The sequence below is a fragment of the Panulirus ornatus genome, chromosome 42 (genome assembly GCF_036320965.1).
Source record: "Panulirus ornatus isolate Po-2019 chromosome 42, ASM3632096v1, whole genome shotgun sequence".
NCBI lineage: Eukaryota > Metazoa > Arthropoda > Malacostraca > Decapoda > Palinuridae > Panulirus > Panulirus ornatus.
This window is the reverse complement of record NC_092265.1, coordinates 12,681,210-12,697,802: the sequence shown is the minus strand read 5'-3', so window position 1 is coordinate 12,697,802 and position 16,593 is coordinate 12,681,210. Positions and strand designations below refer to the sequence as shown.

Genomic DNA, 16,593 nt, shown 5'->3' with positions numbered 1-16,593 from the left:
TCTGACCTGTTCCAATGTGCTTGTAACACCTGGATGACAGTTTTCCTCAATCCACTGTTATTCTCGCGCCGGAGTTTCCTGCCCTCTTCTGTGGCGTAGTGTGCGGTCAAGTGGGGTCAAGCGTCACTACTGTACATAATGGCACAGGAGATATTCTTCCACGACATTTCTACGAACTCTTCCCCACAACTACTTGGTACGATGGCGCCTGGTGACCTGTAGGTGGATGACGTGCAGCTCTAGGCCTCTGGAAACAACGTTCCAATTTCCACAGCTCCCGCACCAGCAGCAGCAGCAGCTTTGTTCTTAATATGCCTACATCACTGAGAATGACAATATGAACACACTTAGATACGTTGGCCAAGGTTTGCCCTGACTGTCTGCGGGTTTGGTCAAAGAGGCCACGGTACCATATCGAAGGGTCGTGCCGTCGTGCTCGAGAGGGTTAACAATCCTACAAACAACGCTGTCGTGGTGGCCTTCTTCATTCCCGGGCGAGTCAAGGTACGGAGTTAGCGTCGTCAGAAGCTTCTGCAGGCGGTGCGTGGACAGCCCCGCTCGATGACGCATCACAAGGTCACAAACCCACATCCTGACATGCAGAGCAACAGTCACCAAGGTCTGGGCCGCCCCCATCACACGGACAACCAAAGGCGGGGCCGTTGTCACGGTGGCTGTGTCGCGCAGGATGACAATTCCCGTGGGGGAAGATACCATAGCACGTGACCAGGTTCTCTACCCTGGCCAGGCTTTCTGTCCGTCCACAAGTCTAATGTCAGACGGAGTGACCAACACATCCTACTCCAGGGTCATAGGCACATGGGGGATCAGGCCGATAAAAGGAGACCCAGTCGCAATTAATGATGGGCACTTAGCCCTCCCTCTGTCCCCTAGCCACCTACAAATCTGATTCCATAAACACACACGTATATTGTATATAAGAAATAAACACTAGAAAAAATATATAGAGAGGTATACATAACGGTCCGTTACTTTCCACCGAGCTTCTTAGACCATGTGGAGGGCCCAAGCTCTTGTAACTTTTCTTCTTTGAAGAGTTTACGACATACCAATATATATATATATATATATATATATATATATATATATATATATATATATATATATATATATATACAGGAGAGGATACAACCTAACCGTCCCGAACATCAGAGTGCTGGGCTCTTGGGTAACCGTTAGTTCCTAATAATAATAATAATGATAATAGTAATAATAAAAATAATAATAATAATAATAATGTAAAATATCAAGGTTCACTACAACAGTGTGGCTCTCTCTACAACTTCGTGTCTGGCCCCACATGAGTCAGCTCACATCTGGATCGACATATTATCTCATTCCTTTGATAAAGAAAATATTACCCTCCATTTCCTCTATATTTGCCTTCAGGTATTTACATTACCCTTCCCGTATCATATACTTCACCAGCTATTTCTTACTCCCTTCAACTATTCAAATAGTCATTATTTCATATTAGCGATCATCAACGTCAACAAAAATTGAGATGATTTTCTTTTGCATTTTTGGAGCTTCATAATGGAAACTATTGCTTGAAGGGCGGTACAAGCAACCAATGAACCAGTACAGGCAACCAATGAACCAGTACAAGCAAACAATGAACCAATCTGTTTTCCGGGTAACCCTTCCAGTAAAGAGGGTTCACCAAGCTAATCCTGAGGCTTCATCTACTCCTCCGCCTATGTTCGAGGTCTCTAGTACCAAGCGTCCAGCCGCCAAAACCACATCCCAATCTTCCAGGTCAACATAAAGTACCAGTCAAGTCAGGGAGCACTACGACCCACGAGTGTTTCCACGTTGAGCAACATGTGAACGCGCGTTTCCCGAGGGCTGGGAGTCTGCGAGTGTGAGTGGTGTGCCTCAGCCGTCAGGCTATGTACTGTAGGAGGCGAGGGAACCAGACGGCGCAACGGGTGACCTCACCCAACCTCCAAGGGACAACCTTAGAGGAGTATGGCAAGTACTGACGCACTTGGAGAAACAGCTACACCAGGAGGGTAGTATACCCGTGTTCACACACCAACAACCCAACCACACACACACACACACACACACACACACACACACACAAACCACACACACACACACACAATGATAACCCCAGACACATACTGCCCGCATGCAAATCCTGGCAACTGGCCCCACATACACACACACACACACACACACGATCGTCCTAAGTCTGTAGCCAGAGTTCCACTTCAGGAGAATTCCGAAGGAGACAAACTGTCTGCAGGCAAATATCAGAAATGCATTCAAGTTCAAGGATAAGGACATATCAATCATCTATCCGTTCACATACCACACTACGGCAAAACCAGTATACACTTCTCAGATTGGGTTACTGCACTTAAGGAGGCACAATGAACTAACTGAGAAGGTCCAGAGGAAGGCATCAGAGTGGGTAGAGGAAGGAGAACAGAGTTACAGGGAAATGTTACGAGCCTTCAATCTGACCATCTTGGAAGAAAGGAGACACAAGACAATAAACAGAAGACATAACATAAAGTAAAAACTGCTCACAAAAGATGTAAAGAAATAAGATTTATGGTATAAGAGCAGTGGATGAATGAAATAAATTGACTTAATATATAATAATGTAGACAGCATACTTTAGTTGAAACATTTGTATTACTGAAGACAAGTTCAAGATTCTTCATGACACTCAACGAGTGTAGAACTCCCCCAGCGTAAAGCAATTACACACATAGGTGTAATGACATGGTACGTATATACAAGGTTAAGAGACGGGGCAACACGAGTGTAAAACACTATACCCGTAACACAAAATAGTAATCATACACACACACACACACACACACACACACACACACACAGGCAACTGGACCTCTCCTACAAACGGTAGAACCAACCAACGAACCGTTGCTGTACCATAATCCTGTCCTTGTTGACAAGAGTTACCAGGTAATTATTGATAACCAGGAATGGTCGCTTAGCAAATTATTGATAACCAGGAATGGTCGCTTAGCACTTCACATGTAGCCTTGCGTGACGGGCAGTCAGAGGTAATAATGTTTACCCCGCCACCACCACCACCACCAACCCGGGGACTTCCAAAGAAAGTTTCATTACGTAAAATGTTTATCCCTTGCGTGAGGCCCAGGCCCCAAGCCACCCTAACCTCCGGCCAAATCCTGTGCACTAGGGTGCGTGCACGCCTCATTCACCCACCCACGCACCCATACGCCAGATGACACCACACCCTTCATCCGGGAGTCACCCTCCCCAACCACGCGCCTCCTGAGCCTTGCACACACACTGTGTCTTGTGCACCAACCTCACTACACCTCCCCTCACTAAACATCCTTCCTCACCACACGCGCCCTCCTGCACCACACCCTCACGCATCCACACTACCACACATGTTACAACTTCCACTCCCGCATCACACTACCATACTCGTTCTAACATACCACTCCCGCATCATACTACCACACGCGTTCTAACATACCCTCCCGCACCACACACCCTCCAGCACCACACTACACCTCCCCTCACCACCACATGTCACAACCCTACTCTCCTGCATATAACCTCACACACCCACCTTCCTCCACAACTATCAACGAGAATATAAAAAAAAAGCAAATCCATTGTGAAGGAGGAATGAGAGATCCACAAATTTTCTGCAAAAGTTGCAGCCTACGAGGAGACCTAACAATAACTGAAAATATCATTTGATAAGAAAACTCAAAATTTCTTCACATTCGACAGAAAAAAACCCGAGGTAACAGCATGTAGTTACAGTGAAGGAAATACAGAACATAATACAAATATGTGAAGACTTTGAATACTGTACAATTATAACACAGACATTTATGTAATAATATCACAACACAATCAGACATTCTCTAATGATATCACAACACAATCAGACATTCTCTAATGAAATGATATCAGTTACAACACAGTCAGACTCTCTAATGACACCAATCGTCAGAGGAGAACCAGTTAAGGAGGAGTATAAAACGCACGTATTTCCACTCATTTTCTTTATGCGAGTTAACGGTAAAAACTTCAGAGTATCCGGCAGCTGAAATTGAATGTGAATTTGTTTTCCATTCGTTCTTTCCAGTAAAATTTCCCTGTCAGTATATTATCTATATACTGCAAGGTGTTCCTTCAGGGATATTCTTGTTCGATGATATGCCGGAGGGAATATGTGGGTGAGGAGGAACCATCTGCTTTAGTATTGTCTTCATCTATAGTGACAGTAGGAAGGAGCCTTCTGCTTTGCTATTCTGTCTCCATAAACAGTGACAGTAGGAAGGAGCCTTCTGCTTTGCTATTCTGTCTCCATAAACAGTGATAGTCGGAAGGAGCCTTCTGCTCTGCTATTCTGTCTCCATCTACAGTGATAGTCGGAAGGAGCCTTCTGCTCTGCTATTCTGTCTCCAACTGTAGTGGTGGGTAGGGAGGAGCCTTCTGCTTTAGTATTGTCTCCATCTATAGTGACAGTAGGGAAGGAGCCTTCTACTTTGCTGCTCTACCTCCATCTATAGTGGTGAGATGCAAGAAACAATTACAGCCTTCCTCCAACAAATACCCTCGTCACAGACCATCGGGTCTCCTATCAAACGGCGTTCTCATGTACCACCACCACACCACCCTTCCTCAGCAATCACAATCAATACCATCACCACCACACCACACCACTGGGCCCTTCCTCGACCATCAACCATTATCCTCACACCTTCCTTAACCACCACCTTTCCGGATCCATCGCCACCATGTCCAGTACCACCTGCCTCCCATACTGGGTGTTACATCCACTCATGATGCCGGACAAGACTCCACCATAATGTGCCGCGGTACACAGACCTGTTCACCGCATGCGTCACACTACCCGCCCCCCCTACCTACCTACCTACCACAGAGGCGTCACTACCACACCTGGCGGCACTGTGGCGCCCAGTTACTGCCGCAGTCCAAATGATGCCTCTCATCCAGCCTGTGGTCCACTTGCCCCTCTCCCAGCCAGAGGTTCATCCATCCCTCAACCAGCCAGTGTTCCGCTCATCCCTCACCCAGCCAGTGGTCCACTCATCCCTCAGCCAGCCTGTGGTCCACTCATCCCTCATCCAGCTAGTGGTCCACTCATCCCTCATCCAGCCAGTGGTTCACTCATCCCTCATCCAGCCAGTAGTCCACCAGCCCCTCACCTAACCAGTGGTCCGCTCATTCCTCATCCAGCCAGTGGTCCACTCATCCCTCATCCAGCCAGTGGTTCATCCACCCCTCAGTCAGTCAGTGGTCCACCCATCCCTCACCCAGTCAATGGTGCAGCTGCCCCACTGGTCCAGCGTAACTACGCCAATAGCGGCGGGGTGCAGGCCCCCGTCTGCCGGAGGTGTTTGAGTGCGTCTTGGTGCTGTCTGGAGGCATGCAAGTGTTTTTCATAGCAGGAGCGCGACAGCCTGTTTTGGTGTTGGCTGGCACGTTTGTGTCATTACTTGTTTGTGCTGTGCGAGGAAGATTTCGACACTCGCTGGGCCCCATCTCTTGAACTTTACTCTCATACAAGTATTCAAACTTCTGTATGCCGTCCACATTCACTCGCTCGTAATGATGTATGTAAATACTTACCTATTTGCACTGTAAGGTGAGCGAGTTTTACACTCGTGGGGCCCCATCTCTTGAACATTTTCTTTCATACAACTTGTTAAATCTATGGATGCTGTCTGCATTAAACACGTCTTCAGTCATCTTATTCCATTCATGCACTACTCATATTACAAAAGTACTTTATTTCCATCTTGTATGATTTTTTTTGCTTAATTCCGTGTGTGTGTGTGTGTGTGTGTGTGTGTGACAAGAGGAAGAGAGGTCAGCCAATGAAGCCAACCTGCTTGACCAACCCTGCAGCAGAAACCTGTACTGCCATCACCACGCCTGCCTCCAGTACCCCGCCACCCACCACACCTGCCTCCAGTACCCCGTCACCCACCACGCCTGCCTCCAGTACCCCGCCACCCACCACACCTGCCTCCAGTACCCCGTCACCCACCACGCCTGCCTCCAGTACCCCGCCACCCACCACGCCTGCCTCCAGTACCCCGCCACCCACCACACCTGCCTCCAGTACCCCGTCACCCACCACGCCTGCCTCCAGTACCCCACCACCCACCACGCCTGCCTCCAGTACCTCGCCACCCACCATGCCTGCCTAAAGTACCCCGCCACTCACCACGCCTGACGCTAGCACCCCGTCACCCACCACGCCTGCCTCCAGTACCCCGTCACCCACCACACCTGCCTCCAGTACCCCGCCACCCACCACACCTGCCTCCAGTACCCCGTCACCCACCACGCCTGCCTCCAGTACCCCACCACCCACCACGCCTGCCTCCAGTACCTCGCCACCCACCATGCCTGCCTAAAGTACCCCGCCACTCACCACGCCTGACGCTAGCACCCCGTCACCCACCACGCCTGCCTCCAGTACCCCGTCACCCACCACGCCTGCCTCCAGTACCCCGTCACCCACCACGCCTGCCTCCAGTACCCCATCACCCACCACGCCTGCCTCCAGTACCTCGCCACCCACCATGCCTGCCTAAAGTACCCCGCCACTCACCACGCCTGACGCTAGCACCCCGTCACCCACCACGCCTGCCTCCAGTACCCCGCCACCCACCACACCTGCCTCCAGTACCCCGTCACCCACCACGCCTGCCTCCAGCACCCATTCACCTACCACACCTGCCTCCAGTACCCCGCCACCCACCACACCTGCCTCCAGTACCCTGTCACCCACCACACCTGCCTCCAGTACCCCGTCACCCACCACACCTGCCTCCAGCACCCATTCACCTACCACGCCTGCCTCCAGTACCCCGCCACCCACCACACCTACCTCCAGTACCCCGCCACCCACCACACCTGCCTCCAGTACCCCGTCACCCACCACTCCTGCCTCCAGCACCCCGTCACCCACCACGACTGCCTCCAGTACCCCGCCACTCACCACGCCTGACTCTAGCAACCCCGTCACCCACCACGCCTGCCTCCTGTACCCCCCACCCTCCACACCACCTAACTAGACTCAAGTACACTGCTTTTCAAGACACTCCTATTGCTAGTCATACTGCAGCATGGTGGGCACAGTTCTCCCTCTTTCCCACCATCAGCCATGAACTTTATCAAAGTGACTCTCACTGTATCACCATCAGAGACAACATTCACACACTCGCTATGATAATTTTCCCAGAAGGTCTCGAACTGCACAAAACAAGCCAAAAGCCGAAAGAAAACGAAGAAAAAATATATATACAATGATGATACAAAAGTTATAAATAGTAAGCCTCCCGTAAAAACTCAGAAGTGATGATCATATCAACTGTTCCTCGACTCATCAGGGAAAAATATGAGTGAGGTTACAAGAAGTCAAAACTATCCTTGATAACGGTATACATACGACACACGTATATATACGACACAAATATATTCATTAAATACAACGTACTACCACAACTAAAGCTGAGGGTAAATTCCACTCACCTACATGTACTGAGACAAACCATATATATATATCAGTTTTCTCAGAAATGGAAGCGTATATATATTTACATGAACACAAATATCATCGTTTTCAATGAAAACGTTTTGAAATGTCAGAGAGTTTGGAGACGAACACAGGCAAGCACAACATGCCACAACAATATTTACCTCCAAATCTAAAACAGAATCCTTTAAGACAGAAAGAATCATGGAACGTCCACACATATAACAGTTTATATCACTCAAATAGGAAGTGCTTGGAAACCGAGACCCTACAAAAATAAAGATTTCTAACAAAATAAGAAGCATCGAAACGTATCCTTGGGACGCTGGCTACCGCGGGCAGGTCCTAGCCTCCTCGGCCACAATGATTGGCAACATTGATACCAGTTTTCAACGCAGTCGCCTCCCGTTTAAGCCGCTTTATCGCACCCAGGAACTGAGAGAAACGTTGGCTGTTACAACTTCAGGACGAGTTAAGGTGAAAAACTTAAGCCCTCTTCAGTAAGATGGTACGAGCCTTACATAATGACGGTACGATCCTTATAGATGACGACCTGCCTTCTGACCCTTTAGGATCAGGTCAAAGGCCATGCCATCATACCCATGAGTCGTACCGCCGTGCTCAAGGGTCGTACCGTCATGCTGTAGGAGTTAAGAAGGTACGGGGAAGGCCAGGAGTGGCGGGAACAGACCATCATCACTCACTAGCGTTAACCAATACATATTTCAAAAGTGGTCAGACTCACCCCGAGATAAAGGTGATATGCTGCTACCATGAGCATGAAGCTAAGATTATATTACTAGGAAATTATATCCCACACGTCAACGGCCAACGAACACTTGCGGAGCCGCTGGAGAAAACTTGCATGTTCCTCCAAACACCCCGTCAGCTGTGCCCTATATTCTAGTAAATAACATGGATTATCTGGCAATTACCAACTCAACGCATATATTACATGTGTCTATTCAGGGTGAAGCGCCACAGTTGGGAAGCCGTGACCGGCAAAATTCAGTCATGGTACCGTGTGGCCTGTAGTGAGCAACACCTCTCCCCCACCCCCCAACTCCAACCCTGAATGGGAGGGGCCATACGGCGGTGACCGTCCGTGCTAACACCGTTTCTTCTCCATCGTCTCCTACCTCCCAACTGCTCCCTCCTTCCAACCCCTAGGCCGGTCTGTTTCTTCAGTGTCATATACCATGCGGGCTCACAACACGAAGAGATGGCCTGAATTCCTCGGCACGACGCTGCCACCCGGGAACACTGGATGGTGAGGCAGACACAACCCCTGCAGGTGGCGAGGGAGGGCTTGTTACGGCCACCTTCACCAGCACAACCGTCACTCACGCTCATATCACGAGTCTGCCCCTGTCTCCCACACATCACCGCCACCGCCTCACTACTGCCTCCTGCCCACATCACCACCAGCACACCACCGTCTCCCACCCACACAACTACCCGACCTCGCTACTGCCTCCCATCCACACCACAACACCGCCCAGACATTACCGATGCCACCCCACACTTCATCTCAGCACCCAGCAACAACACTTTAAAACACCGTCCTACTGACCATTGCAACACATGCCAGCAGCAGACTGTCCTGCTGGCGGCCTTTATATTCCCATAGAAAAAGTTAATGGAGGATCCAATGAGCTCACCCACCAGCCACTGCGTTCTTTCCGCTGGACAGAGAGGCGACAACGACCCACCCTACTTCAACCATCCTATTTCCCCGGAAGGATATGTACACAACAAACCACCGGCCCAGCAACATCCGCCGGATAAAGCAGCACCATCTACAACCGTCAAACTTCCTTTTAACTCCTCACCGGATATGAAAACAAATACGATACAAAAACAATTTTGTACTGAACCTTCCTGACTGGGAACCCGATCCGTGCCCGGCCAGTCACACCGCTCGGCTACACACACAATGATACCAACGTTTGAATTATCAAGCAACGAGGGAAAGCCCCTGAGTGCAAGGACAGATAATGGTAATTACCTAGTGGTTATCATCTTTTTTTTCACTTTACGGAAAATTTTTCACTTAAGGGTTCCCATGTTTTTGAACATGCTTTACTATCACACAGCTTCTTATATTCATCTCTGGTGTCTACATTAACGCTGTCCATTCCTCCACCACTTATTCTATAAATGTACTTCTTGACATCATCTTTAACATGTATTTGGTTAATTCCATGTTATGTCCTCTAACTGTTCTATCCTTACATCGTTTCAAGAACTGTTCACCGTTTAAGATACCAATCTATCAGAAAATACAGTTGGAATCAGGTCACGCGTCACTCTTCTCTATTAGCTCCTTCTGCTTCTTTTGGTGTGGTGACCAAACTTGAAGGCAGCAAATTCGAACCTTGGCTTTATGTAGTAGGATATCAACAGCTAGTAAAAAAAAAAAAAAAAAGTCCTTATCCACATAACTGGGTGTGTATATGGCAGCAGATGGAACCACAGGAGTCGAGAGGAGTCTCATGCAATGTTCCATCTAGGTTAGTGCATGACTGACAGATAAGGGAACTGCAAGTCTGCAGTTTTAAACGACTTGCGTTACGCTCGAGGCAGGACGAAGCCTAACAGTGGAGACCATACTGAATATTATACAACACTTCATGAAAGTTATACACACTCTGAACGCTATTCTCGACAAACAAGATGAGCTAATTCTTCCCAGCTCGCTCACACTGCAGTTTGCTGACTTACCATAACAAGTCACAGATAGCGCGACCTGTGCTCTCGACACCAACCGTTTTAAAAAAGCCCAACACTAGGCTGTCCCGGGGCACCGGAGGCAGTCTCCCGGTGCCTCGAACAGGTCACCTGAGGCTGACGTTCCGTCTGCAGCTTCCTGGAGTTCTCTGCACTCCACCTTGCTGACACATAATCTACTTTTGATTTAAGGTTTTCCTTCGTATCCTTCAACCACGGCTACAAGCAATTACAGAGACAGGGTGGGTGTGGGTGGGTGGATGGAGGGTTGTAATGTCTGTTATTACCTTTTTTTCCGGAGTGTGTGTGTGTGTGTTCCAGTGCAATTTTCTTAATCATGTTTTTACTTTCTACGTAAGATATGAATGACTATATTCATGAAATTCACGTTTTCTATAAATTTACGCAGAAAATCTTGGTTGTGTGTTTCTTGCTGGTCTGTGCGTGTCGTCTTGACTGATGAAGTTTACTACCAGCCGAAGGTGCCTGGTTTAATCTCACTGCTTCCTTTATCAGCAGGAGGTTTACTGTAGAAGACCACGTTCATAATAAGGGCGCCAAATTTGCGAAGAGTGCACCGTGTCCTAGCATTTATTCAGAGGTACGTAAGTGTTCATTACCCGCTCTCGGTGAATCTCCTGCTATATAAATATTCCATGTTCACTTCACGAGCTCCCCTGTTCCCTCCACGTTCACTATGTTAATCTAAGGGCGAGTTGGTGATGCCGTGAACACCGTGTGTGCAACCGTGACCCAGGAGCAGCAAGGGTGGAGTGTGTATGTGTTGTGTCGTGACGCTACGCTTCCTCTCACCGCAATATTTTCACTCACCGAGTGTGACGTGTTCCTCAATACCTACCGAACCTTCACAAGGAGAGAGGAGGGAGGTGGAGCATACGGAAGGCCAGGGAGAAAAGGATATGGATGACAATGAAGATGAGGGAGGTTATACATAGGCAGCAGCGGCAGATGAACAAAAATGAGAGGAACTAGTGGGGTGGTGGTGGCTGTTAACATGTACTGTGCCTACTTGCTGGAGTGTGGCGGGCGTCGGCGGGAGCGAGGCTTTCTTCCCGGAGTAAACACATGCACTACTAGGACCAGGACTTGCCATTAACATACAATGGAGCTTCTCCCATCTTCCACCCCGAAGCCATAGAGGAGAAACGTTGGGAACGTTACCACCTGACCCTGGACCATAACGCTGGCTGGCCTTGGTGGTAGGACAGTAAACTGCGCTCCTACCGAGTGTGGGTGGAGACACGCACACATGAACATATGTTAACCCATACTGGCATACCACCACTATATCCTCCACTCCCACCTCCAAGGTCTGGGAAAGCCACAAGTATACTCACAAGTTTCACGAGATTCTCCGCTTAATCAGTCCCAAAAGATAAACAATAACTATACAATTAATAACAGTTAGACACTAAAATCCTTCAACCATCTTGATCTGCTCACGCTCATTCTCTAGGTTGAAGTCATCACGACCAAATTATCCTGCTGTTAAACTCAAATTACTCAGAGCTTACGTACGAAACAGGCAACCACATGAACAATTTATACGCAAAAATATTTCTTTATTAATGTTCAGTATGCGTACTGGTGATGCTGGCCTCTGGGAACACCAGAGACCGATACTGAATGATAATAATAATAATAATAATAATAATAATAATAATAATAATAATAATGATAATGATAATAATAATGAAAAGTTTACTGAATGTAGGCAGCTAATTGGCTGGATATACACCGCTGAGATATAACAAAACTGGGAGGTCATGAGAGTAACTAGTTAACTAATCATACAAGATCTTATGATCAAGGTGGGGCTGGATATCTCCAGGATTTGGCGCGCGAGTACTGGCACAAGACAGTGACATACAACCCCAGTCTGACGTCGGCGCACGAGCACAGGTTAAGACAGTGACATACAACCCCAGTCTGACGTCGGCGCGCAAGCTCTGGCACAAGACAGTGACATACAACCCCAGTCTGACGTCGGCGCGTGAGTACTAGCACAAGACAGTGACATACAACCCCAGTCTGACGTCGGCGCGTGAGTACTAGCACAAGACAGTGACATACAACCCCAGTCTGACGTCGGCGCGTGAGTACTAGCACAAGACAGTAACATACAACCCCACCCCAGTCTGACGTCGGCGCGCGAGCACAGGCACAAGACAGTGACATACAACCCCAGTCTGACGTCGGCGCGCAAGTACTGGCACAATATAGTAATATACAACCCCAGTATGACGTCAATCATGTGTCCAGCTTTGCTACCGACACAGGAGACCCCAGACGGCTAGGTCCGTCCCAGCCACCTGGCTGCTATAGAACAGCCACACACACACACACACACACACACACACACAAGACCAAGTCTGTACCAAATGACCAACCACCGCGTCACAACCACATACGGGCGGCATTATACTGGGTTGAGATGTTTTACGCTCAGATCAACTGAGCAGCCGAGGTATGTCCTGTTAAAGCGTTGGGGCCGAGTCCACCAACCACACACTCTCAGGGCCAGCCCGTCCAGCCACAACTCCGTCCATCGCCCCACATCCACCACAACTAAAACATTGATACATTACTAGACGTAAAATTACCAAATCATCTACAAGAACAGGCAGACATATGTCTTCAAAGTAGACGTAAACTTCTCCCCGACCTGCCCTAGCGATCACCACACCCTCAGCCACCGATCCTGGGGGTCTTCTCCTTCATGACCCCGACCCACTCCCTCCCTCCCTCCACTCACCTCGACTTATGACTATTTTCCGATATAATTAATCACGGATATAACCAAGTTTAATTAGTATGCAGCGCAAGTCAAAGAGGATTATTTTCCAAAAGTTAATTAAATGAGACCCCCAGCCCCGCCTGCCTTCCAGGTCTGCCGCATATCGTACTCCCGCCCAGGGTGCTGCACACACACACACACACACACACACACACACACACACACACACACCTGCACGGAGCGCAGGCTGGTCCGCCCGTTGTGGGGCGCAGCGATTTGCAGGCGGTCCACATCACAAGAGGAGCCTCCCTACGTCACCTTCCTTCGGGGGACGTCATGCGCATACGCTCGTGCGCGCGTTACCCGCAGTTCCGCCCACCCTCAAGAGATGGTGCGCGTCCCGGCCTGACTAAGACAAGACCTCTGTCACCCCTGATGATTATGGTGTGAGGCTGTACCACCAGAAGGTATGTGTTATCTGTCTCGGATGTCTTATCTTTTACACACGACGGTATGACCCGCGAACGCCACGGTTAAGACACCTTTGTGGTACGACGGTGCGACTTAGGTATATGACGACCTGGTCAATGTCACGTATTCATACCGTCATGCTCATGAGGCAGGAGTGGCTGAAATTCGGCCCCATGTATGTGTTGGCTGTGAGGTCTCGTTCCTATTAGGCTACAAGAAAATGAGAGAAAACTCTACACTACGACAGAAAGCTGGAAATGCAGCCAGTCAAGCAATAGTAACAGGTCGCCCGCCAACGTACTGACATATTTTAGGATAATCATAAACAGTTAAAAAGAACGAAAGAGGAACACTTTTACGAGAACCATCACTGGGCATATTCAACATCCTACACTTTCATATCACAGTCTCAATTCTCTACTCCTTCAGCTATGAAGCTGCTTAAGTACTAAGCAGCTTCATAGCCGTGTGAACTATTAAACTAGTCACTAGCAGCTGTGGCTATAGCCGTGTGAGCTATCAAACTACAGTCACTAAAAGTAACAGCTGTGGCTCACTCAATTAAGAAAAATAAAATATGTTTCCTCACCACACTTTTCACCCGCAGAATGATATGAACCTCGGGAGACAAAGTTCATCTTGTGTTAAACTGTGTCCAGAGACGGGTATGACGTCAAGGAGGGCCAGAGATAACAACAATCATTACGAAACATTATGACGTAAGTCAAGATCCTCCTACAGCAACGCTCAGATCTAGCCGAGGAAATGGAGCCTCCAACCATATAAACAACTTACGAACTGATGAAAAAGACACACTCTACTAATGATACGTTGCTTCAACTGATGTTTATATGACTTACAATGTTTTTTTTTTCTTTTTTTGTTCTAACAAAGAGGACTGAGTTATCCCTCTGCTATCTTAAGATAAGCTTCTTCTGCCAACACACACACACACACACACACACACACACACACACACACACACACACACGCGCGCACACTCACACACAAACAGAGAGAGAGAGAGAGAGAGAGAGAGAGAGAGAGAGAGAGAGAGAGAGAGAGAGAGAGAGAGAGAGAGAGAGAGCGTTGCTGAACCTAGCCAGTCGGTATACGTCGGTCAAGATTCACCCAGAGGCACGAGAGGTTCAGCAGCATTCACTGTCAACGTAACTGTAGCAGGACACTTTACCTCATCTGATCATTGCTTCTCCGTAGCGAGGCTGATGTGGCCCTTCTTGACAGTACCTCCCCTGCGGCAGGTTGTCTCCACTTCGCGCAGGGAATTCTGTCAAATTATTTTGAAAAATTAATAAGAATCCAAAGAGGGGGAGGGAGGAAAAAATATGGACAACGTTAAAAGAAATGGTAACATGAATGGCCGCAACACACAGCAGGTGCGAGGCCCAAGCAATGGTGGCATCCATCCGGCCCATCCTGCAACACGCATCCATCCGGCCCATCCTGCAACACGCATCCATCCGGCCCATCCTGCAACACGCATCCATCCGGCCCATCCTGCAACTCGCATCCATCCGGCCCATCCTGCAACACGCATCTATCCGGCCCATCCTGCAACGCGCATCCATCCGGCCCATCCTGCAACTCGCCACACACTAACCTCCAGATGATAACCCCTCAACACCACATAACAATAATCCTAGTGTGTCGACGATCAACAAGAAGCAGACTTTCCACACTGTTACTAGGAACAAAGTCAACATTCTAACTTTGGTTCCGACAAATTATGTTCGTTGAAAGAAATGCCCGCCAGACTGGGTTCGGGCACAACAGCTGCGTTAAACGAGGCAATACGAAACTTGAGCCCCGCTAGTACGTCCCTGTGAAACACAAGGCCCGGCTTGTGTGGTGGCCGGGGTGGTGGAGGGCCAGGTGGTTCCCATACCGACCAATACTCTCAACCTTACTACCCTAACAAGGTGACCAAGTCGGGGGGGCCCCTTCTCAACATACACTGTGGTGGCTAGCTAGGGGCCACCTCACCATACGCTGTGTTGGCAAGCCAGCAGGTCACACATTGTAACACCAACTATCAAGCGTCTGGGTTATGTCTACCATCACCTAGCTCCTTATATCACCTCCCAGCATGTGACACAACAACCTGCAGGTCGGTTCCCCCTCCTCCTCACACACACATACACACTGAGCCCAGCCTCCGTCCATCCTCCCACTGCCCCATCAACAAAGTGGACTATTAACACCTAAGGTGTCAAAAAATGGTTACAAAATACGTATAATGCTACAACTACGGCCTATAGGCAAGGTAGCTCAACACGACCCCACGAACAGTAGCCATTGTAAGGTCCAGCCATGACCTGCATATGTCTGCACAACCATACTAAATCATTGATAGTCATGTTGTCCTCAAGCCTGCGTTTGTATACCCAGCGAGACCTCAACACACGAGTGACTTGTGTACGGCGCGCGTCACCAGAATCCCTTGATCTTGTCTACCTTACACATACTACACGCCGTCCCCTACCTACCTGTCTACCAACCACACACTTGTGGCTCATCAATACACAGTTCTGGTGGTGTGCAACCCAGTGACCGACCAGGCTTCCCTTAGTGGTGCACCATAATGTTGTTGGCGAACGCAGCCACAAAGGCTGTGTGTCGTACACAACGCGGCGGCCCAGGCTCGGCAGCACGTCCAGCACCACCCACACACAACCACCTGTTGGTCCACGTTGTTTCGCTTTTCTCCTCCCTCGGTTGGCTGAAGAATCTCGGCCATTCCAAGTTCACCACACAGCCTCTTCTGCCTGAGCCCACAACACCTTCATCTCCTGCTCAACTTAATATTGAACGCGTTATCTCCTGCTGAACTTAATATTGAACGCGTTATCTCCTGCTGAACTTTAATATGGAAATCGTTTTCCTAGGAGAGGGGAGAAGGGAGGAACGAAGTCTTCTAACACATTATCCACGTATACGCAACATTCATCTTAAAATGCGTGTCCTAAAGAGCTGCAAAACTCGAACAATGATTTCCTTTTCGTACATCAGCTTTAGGTAAGACGAGGTGATAATAAAACGCACCCAGCAA

General features: G+C 48.8%; 1 protein-coding gene across 6 annotated transcripts in view; it reads right to left on the bottom strand.

Annotated features, from left to right (window-relative positions):
- egh (beta-1,4-mannosyltransferase egh) overlaps nucleotides 1-16,593 on the bottom strand; it is a 147,596-nt gene that overhangs the window by 47,862 nt on the left and 83,141 nt on the right. For all 6 annotated transcript variants that reach the window (XM_071686555.1, XM_071686554.1, XM_071686556.1 and 3 more), the window contains one exon: nucleotides 14,716-14,811. The gene's annotated coding sequence lies outside the window, so the exon portion shown is untranslated. The remainder of the gene's footprint in view (nucleotides 1-14,715; nucleotides 14,812-16,593) is intronic.